Genomic DNA, 20,475 nt, shown 5'->3' with positions numbered 1-20,475 from the left:
GTTAAACGTGGGATTATGCATCTGCAACCAGGGAAGGCCTAAATCCAAATCGGATGATAATCCCTGCATCACCAGTACAGAGCACGGCTCCAAATGCATGGAGCCAACAAGGAGTTCAAAAACAGGGGTATGCTGCGTAAAATAACCATTAGCAAGAGGAGTGGCGTCGATACCCATTACCGCGACAGGTTTAGGCAAATCAATCAATGGCATAGAGAGAGACATAGCAAATTCCTCAGACGTAATATTAGCAGAAGACCCTGAATCCACGAAGGCACTGCCGGCAGCAGACCTACTACCAAAAGAGACCTGAAAAGGAAGCAAGATTTTATTAGGTTTCATATTTACGAGAAATACCTGTGCGCCCAAGTGACCTCCCCGATGATCACTTAGGCGCGGAGGTTTTCCGGCTGCTTATTCTTACGCCTAGGACAGTTGTTCATTGGATGCTTGTTATCCCCACAGTAGAAGCAGAGACCATTCTTCCTGCCGAACTCTCTACGTTGTTGGGGAGACACGGAGGCCCCGAGTTGCATAGGTTCATCCGAGTCTTCCGTGGAAGAACGAAGCAACGGAACCTCGGGAGCCATCATGGGGGAGTCAGAGGAGAAGGCACAAAAACGTTCAAGTCGTCATTCCCTGAGACGTCGGTCAAGACGTACCGCTAAAGCCATAACCTGATCTAGGGAGTCAGAAGAGGGATAGCTAACTAACAGGTCTTTCAGGGCGTTCGACAGACCCAATCTAAACTGGCACCTTAAGGCAGGGTCATTCCACTGAGAAGCTACACACCACTTCCTAAAGTCAGAACAGTGCTCCTCAAAAGGTCTCTTACCCTGACGTAAGGTCACCAGCTGACTCTCGGCAAAGGCATATCAGTCTCGTCATATATGAGCCCGAGAGCAGAAAAGAAAAGATCAACAGAGGAAAGTTCAGGGGCGTCAGGAGCCAAGTAGAAGGCCCATTCTTGGGGCCCATCCTGGAGCCGGGACATAATTATACCCACTCGCTGGCTCTCAGAACCTGAGGAGTGGGGCTTAGAAGTGGGAAATAGAGCCTACAACTCTCCTGAAAGGAGAGAAAAGTCTTCCAGTCCCCTGAGAACCGGTCAGGCAACTTGAGCTGGGGTTCAAGAGGTGAGGTGGGGGGCACTACGAGGGTAGCATCATGCTGGTTGCCCCTCTGAGCCAGGGCTTGGACCTGTAGGGAGAGGCCCTGCATTTGCTGAGCCAGGGTCTCAAGGGGGTCCATGGTTGTGTCAGGGACCAGGGTAGAAAAGGTATATGGGCCTGTGATTATGTAATGACGGGGTAGGGAGACAGACAGGTGAGCCCTAATCTACCCGCCACTCAGTCCCTGCCTACTTGCAACGGCCCGTCCTAGGCGACGGCGTACAACTGGGCGACGGTCCCTACGCTCAATAAGTGCACGACAGACAAACAGACAAGGGTACACAGAAGTTAGGGAAATGGGGCAGTTGCCCACGGCAGCACCGTGAGCAACGAGAGTAGTCAAACCAGGAGTGTACTAGGTACCAAACGCAGAGCAGGAGAGTAGTGAACGAGCCGAGTCAAACCAGGAGTGTACAAGGTACCAAACGCAGAGCAGGAGAATTGTCAGTAAAGCCAGGGTCAAAATGAAGCAGAGGACAAATAGTTCAAGCAGCAGCAGCAGAGCCAGGAAACAGACAGAATCACAGGCAAAGGAGCAGGAAATGCAGGTATAAATAGACAGAGGGCGGGAGCTGTGATAGGCTCTCCCACTCCTAAGCCTCCCAGCCTGACTGGTAGAAGATGGAGTCACTCTCTCAGACATAGGAGCAGGTGCAGACTGAATACCCACGGGCGTCGACACAGAAGCTGTGTCTGGCAGATCCTTTACAGCCATACAGCCTCCCCCAAAAACAAAAAAATTTGACCTGTTCCCGCCACTGATGCAGCGCTGCACAGCCTACGGGTTTGACGCTTGCGCAGGCCAGTGTGATGCAGTGACGTCATTATGCGTGACTGCGCAGGGAGAATTTGCAGTGCCTTATAGGATGCAGGCCTAACGTGGCCTGCAGCTTATAGTATTCAATTGTATCTGCGTCCTGAGGATTCAGATATAATTAAATGTGGCTGTCGCTAGCAGTGGGGCACCCTCCGGTGCTAGCGACGCCACCTTGCATAGGTGGGCTCATGCCGCCCGGCCCATAAATATCTGGACAAGGCATCGGCCCTCACATTCTTGTCAGCCGGGCGATAATGGAGCTCAAATTGGAACCTGGTAAAGAACAGCGACCACCTGGCCTGACGAGGATTCAGGATGGGTTGAGCTGCTCCCTCTATTACATGTCTCCACTCCTCCAGAGCCAATTTGATGGCCAGTAACCCCGATCCCCAATCGAGTAGTTGCGTTCTGCGGAACAGAAGAGCTTAGAGAAGTATCCACATACCATTGACTTGCCCTTGAAACCTCTCTGGAAGAGGAGGGCACCAGCACCGACAGAGGAGGCATCCACCTCCAACGAGAACTGTAGAGAAACATCTGGATGATGGAAGATAGATGTTGACGTGAAGGCACTTTTCAAGCTATTGAATGCGGACTCTACCTCAGGAGTCCACACCTTGGCATTCATGCCCTTCTTGGTGAGGTTAGAGATAGGAGAAGTCAGTGAGGAGAAGTTTGGGTATGAACTGTCTGTAAAAATTGGTGAATCCCAGAAAGCGCTGTATGGCCCTCAAGCCTTGAGGGCGTGGCCATTCCAGGACGGACTTTACCTTTTCAGGATCCATCTCCAAATCTCGATTTGAGACGATGTAGCCCAGGAAGGGTAGAGCATCTTTCTCAAACACAAACTTCTCCAATGTGGCGTATAGACGATTCTCCCTTAACCGCAGCAAAACTTGACGGACATATCTCTGATGAGTCATAGGATCTGGAGAAAAAATTAAGATGTCATCAAGATAGACCACAACACAAACATAGAGGAGGTCACGGAAGATGTCAATAACGAACTGGAAGACCGCAGGAGCATTACACAGGCAAAAGGGCATTACTAAATATTCACAGTGTCCATCACGGGTGTTAAATGCAGTTTTCCATCGTCACCCTGGCAAATCCGGATTAGGTTGTAAGCCCCGCGCAGGTCTAGTTTGGAAAAAATCTATTTTGCACCGCGTATGCGATCAAACTGTTCAGAGATTAATGGCAAAGGAGAGAGGATATACCCTACCACGGGAAGGGATGCACCAGGAATCAGCTCGATAGAACAGTCATACGCCCGGTGTGGTGCAGCGTCTCCGCCTCCCTCTTGCTGAAGACGTCCGAATATGCAGCATAATGACAAGGTAATCCTGCCAATGACTGAGACAGAGGAGGCTGAGCTGAACTAATCTGTACCACGCAATGGTTGAGACATTCGGGTCCCCACTGGAGAACCTCTCCAGAGGTCCAGGACTGGGGCATGTAGTCGGAGCCAAGGCAGGCCCAGCAGTACAGGGTTAATGGCTTTGGACAAGACAAAGAACGAGAGGAGCTCGGAGTGGAGAGCTCCTACTTGGAGCCTCAGCGGCTTGGTCACAGCAATAACTGGGTCTGGCAGAGCTAGTCCATTCACAGATACAAACACCAACGGTGTCTCCAGAGGGGCAGAGGGCAATTGGAGACGATCCACCAGGTCTCTACGAATGAAATTAGCAGCGGATCCAGAGACCCGATGCGTTTTCTCGCCGGACACTATGGTCACGGGGATGGATAATTTAGACGGAAGTTCTTCTTTACCCAAGGTTGTCTCTCCTACCAACCCTAGGCTTTGGGGCTTTTGGGGACACAGACGCACAAGATGGCCTCCGAGGCCGCAATATAGACAGAGTCCCGAAGTGCGTCTGCGTTGTCTCTCCTGGGAAGAAAGCTTACACTGGTCCATCCCCACAGACTCCTTAGGAGGGTCGGCATCGGAGGACAGCGGGGGTCGCTGCAAGTTAGAGACCGGACTAGGGAGGCCTCCCTCCCGACAAGCTACTTGGAGCCGTTCTTGTATCCTTCTATCAATCCGGGTGGCCAGAAGGATGAGGTCATCCAGGGTAGATGGTAGATCTCGAGCGGCAAGTTCGTCCTTAATCTTAGGAGACAGTCCCTTCCAGAATGTAGCCACTAGGGCCTCATTGTTACACAACAATTCTCCTGCCAGGGTGCGGAAGTGGATGGCGTACTTGCCCACAGAGGTGTCTCCTTGGCGTAGGTTCAGCAAGGAATCCGCTGAAGACGAGGCTCGTCCAGGCTCCTCAAACACCATGCGAAATGTCCGGAGGAACCCCTGGAAGTCACGGGTCTCTGGTCCTTGTATCTCCCAGATAGGATTCGCCCATGCAAGGGCCTTGCCATTGAGGGGAGAGATGATGAAAGCGACCCTTGCGCCATCAGACGAAAATGCTCTTGCATACAGGCTGAAGTGCATCTGGCACTGGTTCAAAAATCCATAACAGGTACCTGCATCTCCATCATAGCGGTCAGGAAGTGGCAAAGAAAAACGGGGATCAACACTCTTTCTGAGCTTGGTGGTTTAAGTGGCTTGTGAACTAAGTGGAGTTCTAAAACCGGATTGTGTTGCTGTACTTCTGTATTGTGTTGCTGTATTTCTGTGTTTGTGAATCTGTTTTGATTGCTAGCAAATAGAAGATAGCAAAAACTCACCCAATATAAAAAATAAAAAAAAAATTTTTAATTTTTTTTTTTTCCCTTGCAGATTCGTTCCAGCTGAGCAGCTGTCTAGGAGGAAGGGGTTAACTGGACACAGATTCGTTCCAGCTGAGCAGCTGTCTAGGAGGAAGGGGTTAACTGGACACAGGTGGTATAAATTAGTCAGCAGACCTCATTTTGAGCTTGCTCTTTCTGAGCTTGGGGGTTTAAGTGGCTTGTGAACTAAGTGGAGTTCTAAAACCGGATTGTGTTGCTGTACTTCTGTATTGTGTTGCTGTATTCTGTGTTTGTGAATCTGTTTTGATTGCTAGCAAATAGAAGATAGCAAAAACTCACCCAATTTAAAAAAAAAAAAAAATTTATAATTTTTTTTTTCCCTTGCAGATTCGTTCCAGCTGAGCAGCTGTCTAGGAGGAAGGGGTTAACTGGACACAGGTGGTATAAATTAGTCAGCAGACCTCATTTTGAGCTTGCTCTTTCTGAGCTTGGTGGTTTAAGTGGCTTGTGAACTAAGTGATGATGCGAGGGTGTCAGTCTCAGAAAAGGCAGCCCTAGTAGATACTGATCTCCCTAACAGCTGGGAGAACAGCCCAGCTAGTAGTCGGCGGGATGGAAATGCAGGTAAGCCAAGACAATTGATAGTTGTAGGGGATTCTATAATCAGGAAGACGGATAGAATAATTTGTCGCCAAGACCGCCTCAACCGAATGGTTTGCTGTCTCCCTGGTGCCAGGGTTCGGCATGTGGTGGAACGGGTGGACAAATTGCTGGGAGGGGCTGGTGATGATCCAGCTGTTGTGGTCCATGTCGGTACCAACGACAGAATAAATGGTAGGTGGAGGAGCCTTAAGAATAATTTTAAAGAACTAGGCTACAAGCTGAAGGGAAGGACCTCCAAGGTTGTATTCTCAGGAATACTGCCTGTGCCATGCGCATCACAGGAAAGACAGCGGGAGCTCAGGGAGTTAAATGCATGGCTTAAGTCTTGGTGTAGAGGAGAAGGATTTTCGGTTCCTAGAGCACTGGGCTGACTTTTCATTGGGGTACAAACTGTATTCTGCAGATGATTTGCACCTAAATGGAAGGGGGTCCGCTGTGCTGGGGGAGAGAATTCTAGCTGGGGTGGCGGAGTGTTTAAACTAGGGCTGAGGAGGGAGGCCAATGTAGGAAATAAAGGGGTAGTTAAGTTAGAGAGGGGTCAGACTATATTGGTGGGGGGAGAAACAGACGGTGGGGAGAGGACTAGACAACAAGATAAGGAGATCCTTTCGTTACAAAACAGCAGTGAAAATAAAAAGGCCCAAATGTCAAATAATCACATTTCTGATAGTGAAAGTGAAACATTTAAAGGCAAGTTAAAGTGTATGTTCACAAATGCCAGAAGTCTAGCAAGCAAAATGGGGGAGCTGGAGGCCTTAATACTGGAAGAAGATATAGATATAGTTGGTGTTGCTGAAACATGGCTGGACTCTTCACATGACTGGGCTGTAAATCTACAGGGTTTTACACTGTTTCGGAAAGACAGGGCAAATAGGAAAGGTGGTGTATGTCTGTATGTGAGAAGCGATATGAAGGTGAGTGTAAATGAGACATTAGAGGGTGAAGACTGTGAGGAAGTTGAAACCTTGTGGGTGGAATTACAAAGGGAAGTAAACACTGAAAAAATTACTTTTGGTGTAATCTATAGACCCCCCAATATAACTGAAGAGATAGAAGGTCAAATATATAAACAAATGGAGCGGGCTGCACAGGCGGGTACTGTTGTGATAATGGGAGATTTTAATTATCGGGATATTAATTGGTGTCATGGTTCGGCTTCAACTGCAAAGGGGAGACACTTCCTCAACCTGTTGCAGGAAAATTTTATGTGCCAGTTTGTGGAAGACCCGACTAGAGGTGAAGCTCTGTTGGATCTGGTCATTTCTAATAATGCAGAGCTTGTTGGGAATGTCAATGTTCGTGAAAACCTTGGTAACAGTGATCACAATATAGTTACATTTTACCTATACTGTAAAAAACAAACGCAGGCTGGGAGGGCAAAAACATTTAATTTTAAGAAAGCCAATTTCCCCAGGATGAGGGCGGCAATTCAGGATATAGACTGGGAAGAACTAATGTCAAATAATGGAACAAATGATAAATGGGAGATTTTCAAATCTACCTTGGGTAATTATAGTGCAAAATGTATTCCTACAGGTAACAAGTATAAACGACTAAAATTAAACCCCACATGGCTTACACCTTCTGTGAAAGGGGCAATACATGACAAAAAAAGGGCATTTAAAAAATACAAATCTGAGGGTACATCTGCAGCCTTTGTAAAATATAAAGAGCTTAATAAAATCTGTAAAAATGTAATAAAATCAGCAAAAATACAAAATGAAAGGCAGGTGGCCAAGGATAGTAAAACAATTCTTCAAGCATATAAATGCAAAAAAGCCCAGGTCTGAACATGTAGGACCCTTAGCTAGTGGTAATGGGGAGTTGGTCACAGGGGATCAAGAGAAGGCAGAGTTACTAAATGGGTTCTTCCGCTCTGTATATACAACAGAAGAAGGAGCAGCTGATGTAGCCGCTGCCGGTGCTGTTAATATATCAGTTGATATACTGAATTGGATGAATGTAGATATGGTCCAAGCTAAATTAAATAAAATAAATGTACACAAGGCCCCGGGACCAGATGGGTTACACCCTAGAGTTCTTAAAGAGCTTAGTTCCGTTATTTCTGTCCCCCTCTTCATAATATTTAGAGAGTCTCTCATGAGTGGTATAGTGCCAAGGGACTGGCGCAGGGCAAATGTGGTGCCTATTTTCAAAAAGGGCTCTAGGTCTTCGCCGGGTAATTATAGACCAGTAAGCTTAACATCAATTGTGGGGAAAATGTTTGAGGGGCTATTGAGGGACTATATACAGAATTATGTGACAATAAATAGTATTATAAGTGACAGCCAGCATGGTTTTACAAAGGACAGAAGCTGTCAAACCAACCTGATTTGTTTTTATGAAGAGGTAAGCAGAAGCCTAGACAGAGGGGCCGCTGTGGATATAGTGTTTTTGGACTTTGCAAAGGCATTTGACACTGTCCCTCATAGACATCTAATGGGTAAATTAAGGACTATAGGTTTAGAAAGTATAGTTTGTAATTGGATTGAGAATTGGCTCAAGGACCGTATCCAGAGAGTTGTGGTCAATGATTCCTACTCTGAATGGTCCCCAGTTATAAGTGGTGTACCCCAGGGTTCAGTGCTGGGACCACTATTATTCAACTTATTTATTAATGATATAGAGGATGGGATTAATAGCACTATTTCTATTTTTGCAGATGACACCAAGCTATGCAATATAGTTCAGACTATGGAAGATGTTTGTGAATTGCAGGCAGATTTAAACAAACTAAGTGTTTGGGCGTCCACTTGGCAAATGAAGTTTAATGTAGATAAATGTAAAGTTATGCATCTGGGTACGAAAAACCTGCAAGCATCATATGTCCTAGGGGGAGCTACACTGGGGGAGTCAATTGTTGAGACGGATCTGGGTGTACTTGTAAATCATAAACTAAATTTCAGCATGCAGTGTCAATCAGCTGCTTCAAAGGCCAGCAAAATATTGTCGTGTATCAAAAGAGGCATTGACTCGCGGGACAGGGATGTAATATTACCACTTTACAAAGCATTAGTGAGGCCTCATCTAGAATATGCAGTCCAGTTCTGGACTCCAGTTTATAGAAAGGATGCCCTGGAGTTGGAAAAAATACAAAGAAGAGTAACGAAGCTAATAAGGGGCATGGAGAATCTAAGTTATGAGGAAAGATTAAAAGAACTAAACCTATTTAGCCTTGAGAAAAGACGACTAAGGGGGGACATGATTAACTTATATAAATATATTTGATTGATAAAGAATAAAAAACGGGATACTGAGGCGCTGCTTGATAAAGAGTTAATACATTTAATTGAGGTAGTATAAATAGACAATTGCTACGCGTTTCAACGCCGGACTGGCGTCTTCCTCAGGCAAGTTAAGATGACAGCAAGGAGGCACATATTTATACACATACAGATTACAGGGCTAATTAAGCCTAATTCAGACCAGAGTCCTGAAAAAACCGCCAAAACCAGCGGGTCAGAGTTCAATCCAAACGTAAAGTGTTAAAACAATTCATTGTTGTCATATGTTAACAACATTAATGGAATTAAAATGATCAGACAGTACATAACCGCATAATTGCATAATTATATAGTAATTAAATCATTTAAACGAAATGGCATAAAATATTTGCGCAAAAAGGCAATGGATTATGAAATTGCACATTGAACATAAACTTAAAATAACACAAGAATTGAAGTAAGATAAATAAAAATGCATTTGCAACTGCTGGATACATATAGAAATAATTGTACCATCAATAACAACGCGTTGTCATGGAGACCAGAAGCGACACAGCCGGGAAGGAAGTCAAAACGCCAGTGGAACGCAAGGTGAGACGCACAGCAAGCATCTCATAGGGCGCAGGCAGGACAAGTGTTTGTTTATGACACAGCAGGGAAGGAAAATCAGAACGCCAATGGAACGCAAGGTGAAACGCATAGACTATTGAAATAAAAAGAATAAAATATTAAAATAGTAAATTGGACTGATACCCTTTACTATTTTTAAAAAATGCTGTGCGTCTCACCTTGCTTTCCACTGGCGTTTTGACTTCCTTCCCGGCTGTGTCGCTTCTGGTCTCCATGACAACGCGTTGTTATTGATGGTACAATTATTTCTATATGTATCCAGCAGTTGCAAATGCATTTTTATTTATCTTACTTCAATTCTTGTGTTATTTTAAGTTTATGTTCAATGTGCAATTTCATAATCCATTGCCTTTTTGCGCAAATATTTTATGCCATTTCGTTTAAATGATTTAATTACTATATAATTATGCAATTATGCGGTTATGTACTGTCTGATCATTTTAATTCCATTAATGTTGTTAACATATGACAACAATGAATTGTTTAAACACTTTACGTTTGGATTGAACTCTGACCCGCTGGTTTTGGCGGTTTTTTCAGGACTCTGGTCTGAATTAGGCTTAATTAGCCCTGTAATCTGTATGTGTATAAATATGTGCCTCCTTGCTGTCATCTTAACTTGCCTGAGGAAGACGCCAGTCCGGCGTTGAAACGCGTAGCAATTGTCTATTTATACTACCTCAATTAAATGTATTAACTCTTTATCAAGCAGCGCCTCAGTATCCCGTTTTTTATTCTTTATCAATCAATTTTGGCATCTCTTTGGAGTTTTGCGTTGGGATCGGCAGCATCTTTGTACTCGCGGATTACTTTTAACTTTACAGGTGAGCAGTTACGATCTTTTGCCCATCAAATTCATAATTGATACACACATGTGGCGCCGTGTTTTTTCACTCTACTTTTATTATATAAATATATGAATGGTGCATACAAAAAATATGGTGAAATCCTGTTCCATGTAAAACCCCCTCAAAAAATATTAACTGATATGTGTAGAAATTTTTTACTTCCCCTTTCCCATCCCACTTCCCCTTTCCCATCCCTTGGTTGAACTTGATGGACATGTGTCTTTTTTCAACCGTACAAACTATGTAACTATGTACAAACTATGTAACACTGCCAGGAGGTGTAGTAGGAGGATCGTCAGCTAGCGCCTCCTGCCGACGTGCGATAATGTTCAAGGCCTGGAGGAGCTGGTCCTGTCGAGACTGGAGGTTTAGCATATCTGTCCGCACCTCTTGCGACGTCATCTTGGTCTTGGATCGACCAGCGGGGTCCTAGGCCTGAGCGTACTGTCACTTTGGGTTCGTGGACCCACTGGGCCATACCGCCTTGACGGTATGGCAGCTGGCCAAAAGGGCGCAGGTCACAGTCTATAGTTCGTGTAGTGTACCTGTGGCAGCTTGGACAGTAGCAAGGCAGGCTCGGCTGGGACTAGGCAGCAGGTAGACGTCAGGCGTGGAATACAGCACAGCACGACTACAGCTCAGCACGGCACTTGACCAGGATAGCACGGGATACAGGATGCAGGTATGGGGAAAACTGGGAACTGGAAAACACTAGGAGGCCATTTGCATAGACAAACTTTGAGTACGAGAAACAATCGCTCAGGCATGGGAGGAAGGAGCACAGCCCTTCTTATAGCCCAGGGTGCTCTGGAAGCAATCGGCTCGATCTGCCACCTGCGTGCGCTTTAACTTCTTAAGTCTGGACTGCGCTCGCGAGCGCACCCTGGTGGTCACAGTGGAACAGGACAGCCGTATGTGCAGACATCTCTGGAGAGAAGGGCGTCGACTGGATGGAAGGAGTTTGTGGTTCACGACCAAGGACGTTACATATGCACAGCTGCTGCTTCTATTGATGCTATCTCTCACCCTAGTTCTGGATACACAGCTACACTGCTCAGTACTGCTGTATGTTGTCCTTCATGCTGCTTCTGCTTGTAGTAAGTGTTATATTGTACCCCAGTTCTGGATTCACGGCTACACTGCTCAGTACTGCTGTATGTTGTCCTTCATGCTGCTTCTGCTTGTAGTAAGTGTTATATCTTACCCCAGTGCTGGATTCTCAGCTACACTGCTCAGTTTTGCTGTATAATGTCCTCCATGATTGTGAGAGAGAGAGAGAGAGAGAGAGAGAGAGAGAGAGAGAGAGAGAGAGAGAGAGAGAGAGAAGCACGATCCTCTCTTCTCTGTGTGCTGTGTACGGGAGAGGACAAAGCAGCTAGTCTCGGCCCACTCTGGAGCTGAATTTAAGGAAAACTGTCAATACGAGATAGAGCTTACAGATGGGGGAAACTGGTGAATAATGCAGGATACAAGTCCTGTAATGGTTACAAATAGTGTTATTTCTCATGTTCAAACACGCATGACAGTTTATTCAGAATATTCACCCAGAATAATAAGTACAATCAACACAAGTAGCACTATTATTCAACTTATTTATTAATGATATAGAGGATGGGATTAATAGCACTATTTTTGCAGATGACACCAAGCTATGTAAGTAATGTTCAGTCTATCGAAGATGTTTGTGAATTGCAAACGGATTTAAACAATCTGAGTGTTTGGCGTCCACTTGGCAAATGTGGTTTAATGCAGATAAATTTTAAGTCATGCACTTGGGTAAGAACAACCTGCATGCATCATTTGTCCTAGGAGAAGCTACACTGGGGGAGTCACTTGTTGAGAAGGATCTGGGTGTACTTGTAAATCATAAACTAAATAACAGCATGCAATGTCAATCAGCTGCTTCAAAGGCCAGCAAGATATTGTTGTGTATTAACCCCTTCCCACGATTGGGCGTGACTGTACGTCCAAATTCATAGTGCTTTCCCGCACAAGGGCATACAGTCACTCCCTGTAGATAAAGCGAACACAGGAGCTGTGCGCGCTTCATCTTCAGCGGCTGTCAGCTGTAATACACCGCTATCATTCCGCTGCAAAGGTGGCGACGGCAGTTACCGCCGATCACAGCCATTTAACCCCTTCAATGCGGCTGTCAATGGCGCCCGCTGCATTGAAGTGGTTGACAGAGGGAGAGAGCTCCCTCTGTGCCCCCACGATGCATCGCTGGTGGCGACGGTTGCTATGGCAACCAGGAAGCAGTTGCTAGGCTTCCTGGTTGCCCAGGTATGGAAGTCTATTAGGTCCTGCCCGAGGCAGGACCTAATACGCTAAGGGTATGTGCACACACACTAATTACGTCCGTAATTGACGGACGTATTTCGGCCGCAAGTACCGGACCGAACACAGTGCAGGGAGCCGGGCTCCTAGCATCATACTTATGTACATGATTACAGTATGGGACAGTTGTCCTGCAGCGAGGCAGGGACTCTTAGCATCGTACATAAGTATGATGCTAGGAGCCCGGCTCCCTGCACTGAGTCCGGTCCGGTACTTGCGGCCGAAATACGTCCGTCAATTACGGACGTAATTAGTGTGTGTGCACATACACTAACTGTCAGATGAAGAATGACCGTTACAATACACTGCACTACATAAGTAGTTCAGTGTATTGTACCGGGGATCAGAAGACCAGATCTTCAAGTCCCCAGGTAAGTGTAATAAAAAAAGTAAAAAAAAATGTGAAAGAAAATTAAATAAAAGTTTTAACTAATAAAAACAACACTTGCCCTGTTTCCCTGATCAACTCCTTTATAATTAGAAAAAAAATGAAAACATGAAATAAAACTATACATAATAGGTATAGCCGCGTTCGGAACGGCCTGATCTATAAAAATATCACATTATTTTTACCACACAGTGAACACCGTAAAATTTTTTTTATAAAAAACCATGACAGCATTTTATTTTTTGGTCATCTTGTCTCAAAAAAAATGTAATAAGTGATCAAAAAGTTCCAAGTAACGCAAAATGGTACCAATGGAAACTACACTTTGTGACGCATAAAACAAGCCGTCCCGCAGCGATATCAACTAAAAAAAATAAAAAAGTTATGGCTGTCAGAATATGGCGACACTAAAATATTATTTTTTTAGAAAAGAGTATTTTATTGTGGGAAGGTAGTGAAACGTAAAAAACAATATAAATTTGGTGTCGCTGTAATCATATCAACCCGCAGAATAAAGTTAACATGTTGTTTATACTGTACGGTGAACACTGTAAAAAATAAAAATAAAAACCGTGCAAGAATTGCTGTTTTTTTGTTTCCTCATCTCCCAAAAAATGGAATAAATAGTGATTAAAAAAAAAACGCATGTACCCCAAAATGGAACCAATAAAAATGACAGCTCGTTCCACAAAAAACGCGCCCTCACACAGATCCGTCAACGGTAAAATAGCACGTTATGACTCTCAAAACGCAATGATGCTAAATGATGCAAAATGACGGCCCAGACTCATTTTTTAGGTCCAGTAGAATTTCACTAAATACCCCACATCGTCATTTGCTGGACCCCACAGGTGGACCCTGTAGATCCAGTGGAGATGAGGAAACGTTAGGGCCTTGTGCTGCTTCTAGGGCTAGTGAAGAAGTCAAAGATTAGGCAATACTGGAGCGCAGATATTTTGTATAATACCCAATAAACCCGGCCTGTGCATAAAGGATTGGTTCACAGCGTACCCCACCAATCCATGGATTATTCATTCACCACATTATTACATCATCCTATTATGCCCTGATGCACTCCGCCCAGCTTACATATACCCTGATGTACTCCGCCCAGCTTACATATGCCCCCACATTATAAGCTGAAATACCACTAATACACCAAGCAAAATCTGCGCTTCAAAACCCAAATGGGGGTCCAACTGAGTCTGGCAGTGTGCCCAAACGGCAATTTATGACCACATATGGAGTATTACTGTATTCTGGAGAACCCGCTTAACAATTTATGGGATGTGTGTCTACTGTGGTACAAGCTGGGCACAACACGTTGGGCACTGAAATGGCATATCTGTGGAAAACGGCAATTTTCAATCTGCAACATCTATTGTGTACTCATTTTTGCAAAACAATTGTGGGGTCAAAATGCTCACTACACCCCTAGATAAATTCTTTGAGGGATAAAGTTTCCAAAATGGGGTAATTTTTAGGGGGTACCACTGTACTGGTACTATAGCACAATGCAACATGGTGTCAAAAAACTAATCTTGTAAAATCTCTACTCCAAATACTAAATGGCGCTCCTTCCCTTTAGAGCCTTGCTGTGTGTCCAAATAGCAGTTTATGACCACGTGAGGGGTATTTCCCTACTCTGAAGAAGTTGCTTTACAAATGTTATGGTGCTTTTTCTCTTTTATATGTTGAGAAAATGAAACATTTTGAACTAATGCTACGTCTTATTGGAAAATAATGTAATTTTTCATTTTCACTGCCCATTTGTAATAAAATCTATGAGACACCTGTGGGGTCAAAATGCTCACTACACCCATAGATAAATTCCTCAATGGGTGTAGTTTGCCAAATGGTGTCACTTTTGGGGAGTTTCTACTGTACTGGTACCTACGGGGCTTTGCAAACGCGACATGGTGCAGAAAAACCAATCCAGCAAAGTCTGCTCGCCAAATGGCGCTCCTTCCCTTCTGAGCCCTGATGTGTATTCATACAGTGGTTTATTACCACATATGGGGTATTTACGTAGTTTGGAGAAGTTGCTTTGCAAATGTTATGGTGCTTTTTCTCCTTTATTTAATGAGAAAATGAAACATTTTGAACTAATGCTACGTCTTAGTGTAAAAAAATGAAATTTTTAATTTTTACTGCACAATTCTAATGAAATCTAAGAAACACCTGGGGGGTCAAAATGCTCACTACACCCCAAGTTGAATTCCTCAAGGGGTGTAGTTTCCCAAATGAAGTCACTTTTGGGGTGTTACCACTGTTCTGGTACCTTAGGAGCTTTACAAATGAGACATGGTGCCGAGAAATTAATCCAGCAAAATCTGTACTCCAAAAGCTAAATGGCGTGCCTTCCTTTCTGAGCCCTGATGTGTATTCATACCGTGGTTTATTACCACATATGGGGTATTTCCGTACTCTGGAGAAGTTGCTTTGCAAATGCTATGGTGTTTTTTCTCCTTTATTTGATAAGAAAATGAAACATTTTTGTAGCGTCCATGGCCACGAGCCGTCGGGTTCACTCACCTCCCGACGCCCGCAGCCATGGAACTGTGAGCGCTGCCCCCCGTCTCCCTCCTAGGAGACGCCAGCGCTCACTTCCGCTCTGTTCGGCTGTGTCCCGTAGGGTGCGCGCGCACGCTCGCGCCCTGCCTTAAAGGGCCAGCGCGCGCAATAGGAAATCATCATCATCATCAACGGCCACGATTTCCTGGTCTATAAGAATAATCCTTGCCTGAGCGTTGTTAGTTTTCCCAGTCTGTCTTGCAAATGGTCCCTTAGTGTTTCCCGTTCCTGTTGTTACCCGTGCTTTGCCTTAGTAACAAGTCCTGCCACGTCCGGAGGAATCTGCCACGTCCTGTGTCATCTGCCACGTCCAGAAGAATCTGCCACGTCCTGTGTCATCTGCCACGTCCTGTGTCATCTGCCACATCCGGAGGAATCCGCCACGTCCTGTGTCATCTGCCACGTCCAGCGGAATCCGCCACGTCTGGCGCAACTTGCTGCTCCTGTGTCATCCGCCACGTTTGGCGCCATCTTCTGCACCCATCTCATCTGTGCAAGAGCTGCGGTCACCGTCTGGACTATCCAGGTACCCTTGTGCGGAACATTGTATTTCTGGGGTTTCCTGTGGTTTGGCCAGCTGCCTCCCCGCTGCGGCGCTACGGCCTAGTGGGTCCACTAACCCGCTCTGTGACAGTACGCTCAGGCCATGGACCCCGCTGGTCAACCTGAGACTTTGACGACACAAGCCATGCTGGCTGAGATGGAGGATCTCCAGTCACGACAAGACCAGCTCCTCCGGTCGGTGAACGCCATAGCCCATCGGTTGCTCGCTCCAACCACAGTCATCACCGCACCCGTTCCTGCGGTTCCGCCTGCTACACTCCCTGTCTGTAACGGTACCAAACCCCTGTGTTTCTTGCCGCTACCTCCATGCTATGACGGAGATCCGAGGTCCTGCAGGGGATTTTTGAATCAGTGCCTGATCCATTTCAAACTACATGCCAGGTCCTTCTGTTCAGATAACGTCAGGATCGCCTTCATCATCTCTCTCCTTACTGGCAAAGCCCTGGCATGGGCCAATCCTCTGTGGGAACATCAGGGACCAGAGACCCGGGACTTGCAGTGCTTCTTACAGACCTTCCGCTCGATCTTTGAGGAACCTGGGAGAGTTTCTTCGGCTGCTGCATCCTTGCTGACCCTACACCAGGGAGACCTCTCCGTGGGCGAGTATGCCATTCAGTTCCGTATCCTGGCTGTTGAATTGACTTGGAACAACGAGGCTTTGTTGGCTACATTCTGGCAGGGACTGTCTTCAGGGATCAAGGACGAGCTGGCTGCTCGTGATCTGTCATCTACTCTGGACGATCTTATCCTACTCGCCTCCCGTGTCGACATGAGGATCCGGGAACGTTCCCAAGAGGTTCTCCGGGGGAGAGAACTTCCCAGGCTGGATTCTGCTGTCCCGCAATCCTCCTCAGTCGTCCCACCAGTGGATCCGATGCAGGGCAATTATGTCAAATTGTCCACCCAGGAGAAACAACGCAGACGCACTTCTGGACTGTGTCTGTATTGCGACCATGGAGGCCATATTGTGCGTCTGTGTCTCCAGAGGCCGGATAGACCCCATTGCCTAGGATTGGTTGGAGAGACAACCCTAGGTGGAACGGAGTCTAACAGAGCGTTCGCTTCCAAATTGACTATTCCTGTGACCCTCGTATCCGGCGACAGGACGCATCAAGTTTCTGCCTATCTTGACTCTGGCTCTGCTGCAAACTTCATCCAGAAAGAGCTGGTGGATCATCTTCATTTGCCCACAGTTCCCCTAGAGACATCTTTGGCTGTTGCCTCAGTTAATGTACTGCCTCTGCCTGATCCCATCATCTCTAAAACCAAGCCGTTGAAGCTCCAGGTTGGAGTACTTCATTCTGAATTTATTTCTTTCCTTGTATTGCCCAAGGCCATCAATCCTGTTCTGCTGGGCCTGCCTTGGCTTCGACTACATGCCCCAGTCCTGGACTGGAATTCTATAGAGGTTCTCCAATGGGGCTCCAAGTGCCATGGTCGTTGTCTGTTGCAGATCCATCCTGTCAAACTTCCTCTGCCTCAGTCGTTGGCGGGATTGCCTTCCCAATTTGCTCAGTATGCAGATGTTTTTCAGCAAAAGGGAGGCTGAGACGCTGCCTCTACATCGGACTTATGACTGCCCCATTGAACTGGTTCCTAATGCCTCTCTACCCCATGGACGGGTATATCCTCTCTCCTTGCCTGAGTCTCTATCCATGTCAGCCTATATCAAGGAGAATCTGGAGAGGGGTTTTATACGAAAATCTTCCTCCCCGGCCGGGGCTGGATTCTTCTTAGTTAAAAAGAAGGATGGACCCTGTGATGGTGCATTATGTGTGGTTTATTGTGAGTCCTCAGCAGAGAGGGATGACTCTCTAATCAAGTACCACAGGTCGCGTCTCCAGCCTATGGACAATCCGACAAGTCAGAGGTGAAGTCCACAAGACCTAAAGTGTTGTCATTGTCCAGACCCCACAGGGGGTCATCAGGAGGCACCACAGTTATATTCAGCTCAGGTGCAGACCAGCAATCAAGGGTGATCCAATTATCTTCCCCATTGTGTTCTCATCCTGGCTGTGGCAATCCACATAATAGCACAAAGGACCACAACTCACTTACAGACAGTGTATGACTACAAACTAAAGTCATTATAATGATGGTGACTAGAAACTGCCAAGATGTTCCTCCCCCTGAGTGGATATAAGGGCTTGTCCTGGGGAGGATAGAGATCTTCTGGATTTAGACCTTCAGGAGAGCTGAAGCTGAGGCCAGCGCTCTGAAGATGTTCCTGGGATCACCTTATTTTGTGGACTGTGTGTTGTTCCTGCATTGAACGTGACTTGTTCTGTCAACTTTGGATACAATAAACCCTGTTGGAGTTACCCTGTCGTCACTGGCTCTGTTGATCGTGTATTAATGTAACGAACCCCATGACAACTGGTGTCAGAAGTGGGATCAACAGAGTGCAGGAGAGATGGACAGAGGTCTGAACACCAGGATGTCTATCGTGAGGAGAGCAATTGTGTTTTACCAGGAGGCAATGGACTGCCTTGGACCAAAGTTTACAGAAGACATTGAATGTTGGGCTTGGGATAAGTCTCTGACTATGGCAAGGAAGGAACAAGTTCTTGTGCGAGCTCGGGAGTTGCACCAGGAGACCATGGATGCTCTGGGATGTTTGGCCTCCAACGATGATAAGTTCTGGGACTGGGACTGGAATTGGTGTCTGGCAACAGCGGAGCGAGAGGTGCCGCAAACATGGTGTGAACGGCCAGCACAGTGTTATAAGGATTGTGCTGCTGCTCCAGGCTCTGATCGCTACAGATCTCCAGAGAAAGCTCCAGAGTGTCCTGAGGTGAGTGATGTGAAGTCTGTGGGAAGCTTATACCATAAGACATGGGAGCACCAGGAGGAAGTAAAGGATTCTGGGCTTGATTCAGGACTGGAAGGAGTGCATACAGGGGATGTCAATGTATCTGCAGAAACGGGTCCTGTGGATGATGAAGATGCAGGAGATGTGGCTAGCACTGGTGTGGACGATGAAGATACAGGAGATGTAAGTGGCACTGGTGTGGATGATGAGGACACAGGCGATATGGCTAGCACTAGACCTCCTGAAATCTTTGGCACTGAGATCACCAGTGCCAGTTCTGAAAGCCCAACTGAGGTTAAGTCACACGATACAGCCCCACTAGTGAGCAATGATGTTTGTGCTTCTCCTGGCGATGTGTTTCCTGCATTCCCTTCACCCCAGGATTTCCAAGAGGTTGAGGAACCCAACTGTATTGTTACCTTGAGGTCTGATTTGTCTGAGTCCAATGATTATGGGGATGTTACAGTCAGTATTGACTCTCCAGGCAAACAGTCTTCCAACCTGGATGAGGATGACACTGGAGTGTCAGCGAGTTCTAAGGTGGAAGAAGGATCATTGGGGGAGCAGGTCTGCGAAGGACAGCAAGACACTGGTCCCAACAGCAGTGGTGACCTTCATGATGGTGAGACTTCAGACCCTTTTCAAATATGCCCAAGGCCCTTGTTTTCTAAAAACGGTTGGACTTCTATCTCCCCATCTTCTGCCACCAACTTCTCTGGACTCACTACAATTCTGAACAGTGACTGTATTTTCTGGAATGATCTTTGCCTGGGTGATGGGTCAGATAGCCGGCCAGCATTACCCAATATATTGTGGTGGGATGCAGTGGGGAGGAAAGCGTCTGGATGGGCCATGTGGAGTCTGCAGAAACCTGTAAACTGGATAAAAGGTCCCAAGAAACCCCCTGACCCCAGAGACTCCATCTCACGGGCGGGACTGTCCTGGAGGCCACCGGAGCAGCTCTTCCAAAGTGAACAGATGACGTGGAACTTTTGTGGAAGTGTCTTGAACTTTGTGATTGTGTTTCCAGACATTGCTCTTAGCCCCGGATATACATGTGCACTGGACTTTCTTTACAGCCTGTGGACTGTTCTTATTGAACTGTAATAAGTGGCTTATGAGTGAGGTGGCCAGCGGCCTGTGTAGGCCACATGGCCAGCTCACTTATTATATGAGGGGAGAGGTTGTGATGGTGCATTATGTGTGGTTTATTGTGAGTCCTCAGCAGAGAGGGATGACTCTCTAATCAAGTACCACAGGTCGCGTCTCCAGCCTATGGACAATCCGACAAGTCAGAGGTGAAGTCCACAAGACCTAAAGTGTTGTCATTGTCCAGACCCCACAGGGGGTCATCAGGAGGCACCACAGTTATATTCAGCTCAGGTGCAGACCAGCAATCAAGGGTGATCCAATTATCTTCCCCATTGTGTTCTCATCCTGGCTGTGGCAATCCACATAATAGCACAAAGGACCACAACTCACTTACAGACAGTGTATGACTACAAACTAAAGTCATTATAATGATGGTGACTAGAAACTGCCAAGATGTTCCTCCCCCTGAGTGGATATAAGGGCTTGTCCTGGGGAGGATAGAGAGCTTCTGGATTTAGACCTGAAGGAGAGCTGAAGCTGAGGCCAGCACTCTGAAGATGTTCCTGTGATCACCTGATCTTGTGGACTGTGTGTTGTTCCTGCATTGAACGTGACTTGTTCTGTCAACATTGGATGCAATAAACCCTGTTGGAGTTACCCTGTCGT

The sequence above is a fragment of the Rhinoderma darwinii genome, chromosome 1, assembly GCF_050947455.1.
Source record: "Rhinoderma darwinii isolate aRhiDar2 chromosome 1, aRhiDar2.hap1, whole genome shotgun sequence".
In the NCBI taxonomy this organism is placed as follows: domain Eukaryota; kingdom Metazoa; phylum Chordata; class Amphibia; order Anura; family Rhinodermatidae; genus Rhinoderma; species Rhinoderma darwinii.
This window is presented reverse-complemented; position numbering follows the sequence as displayed.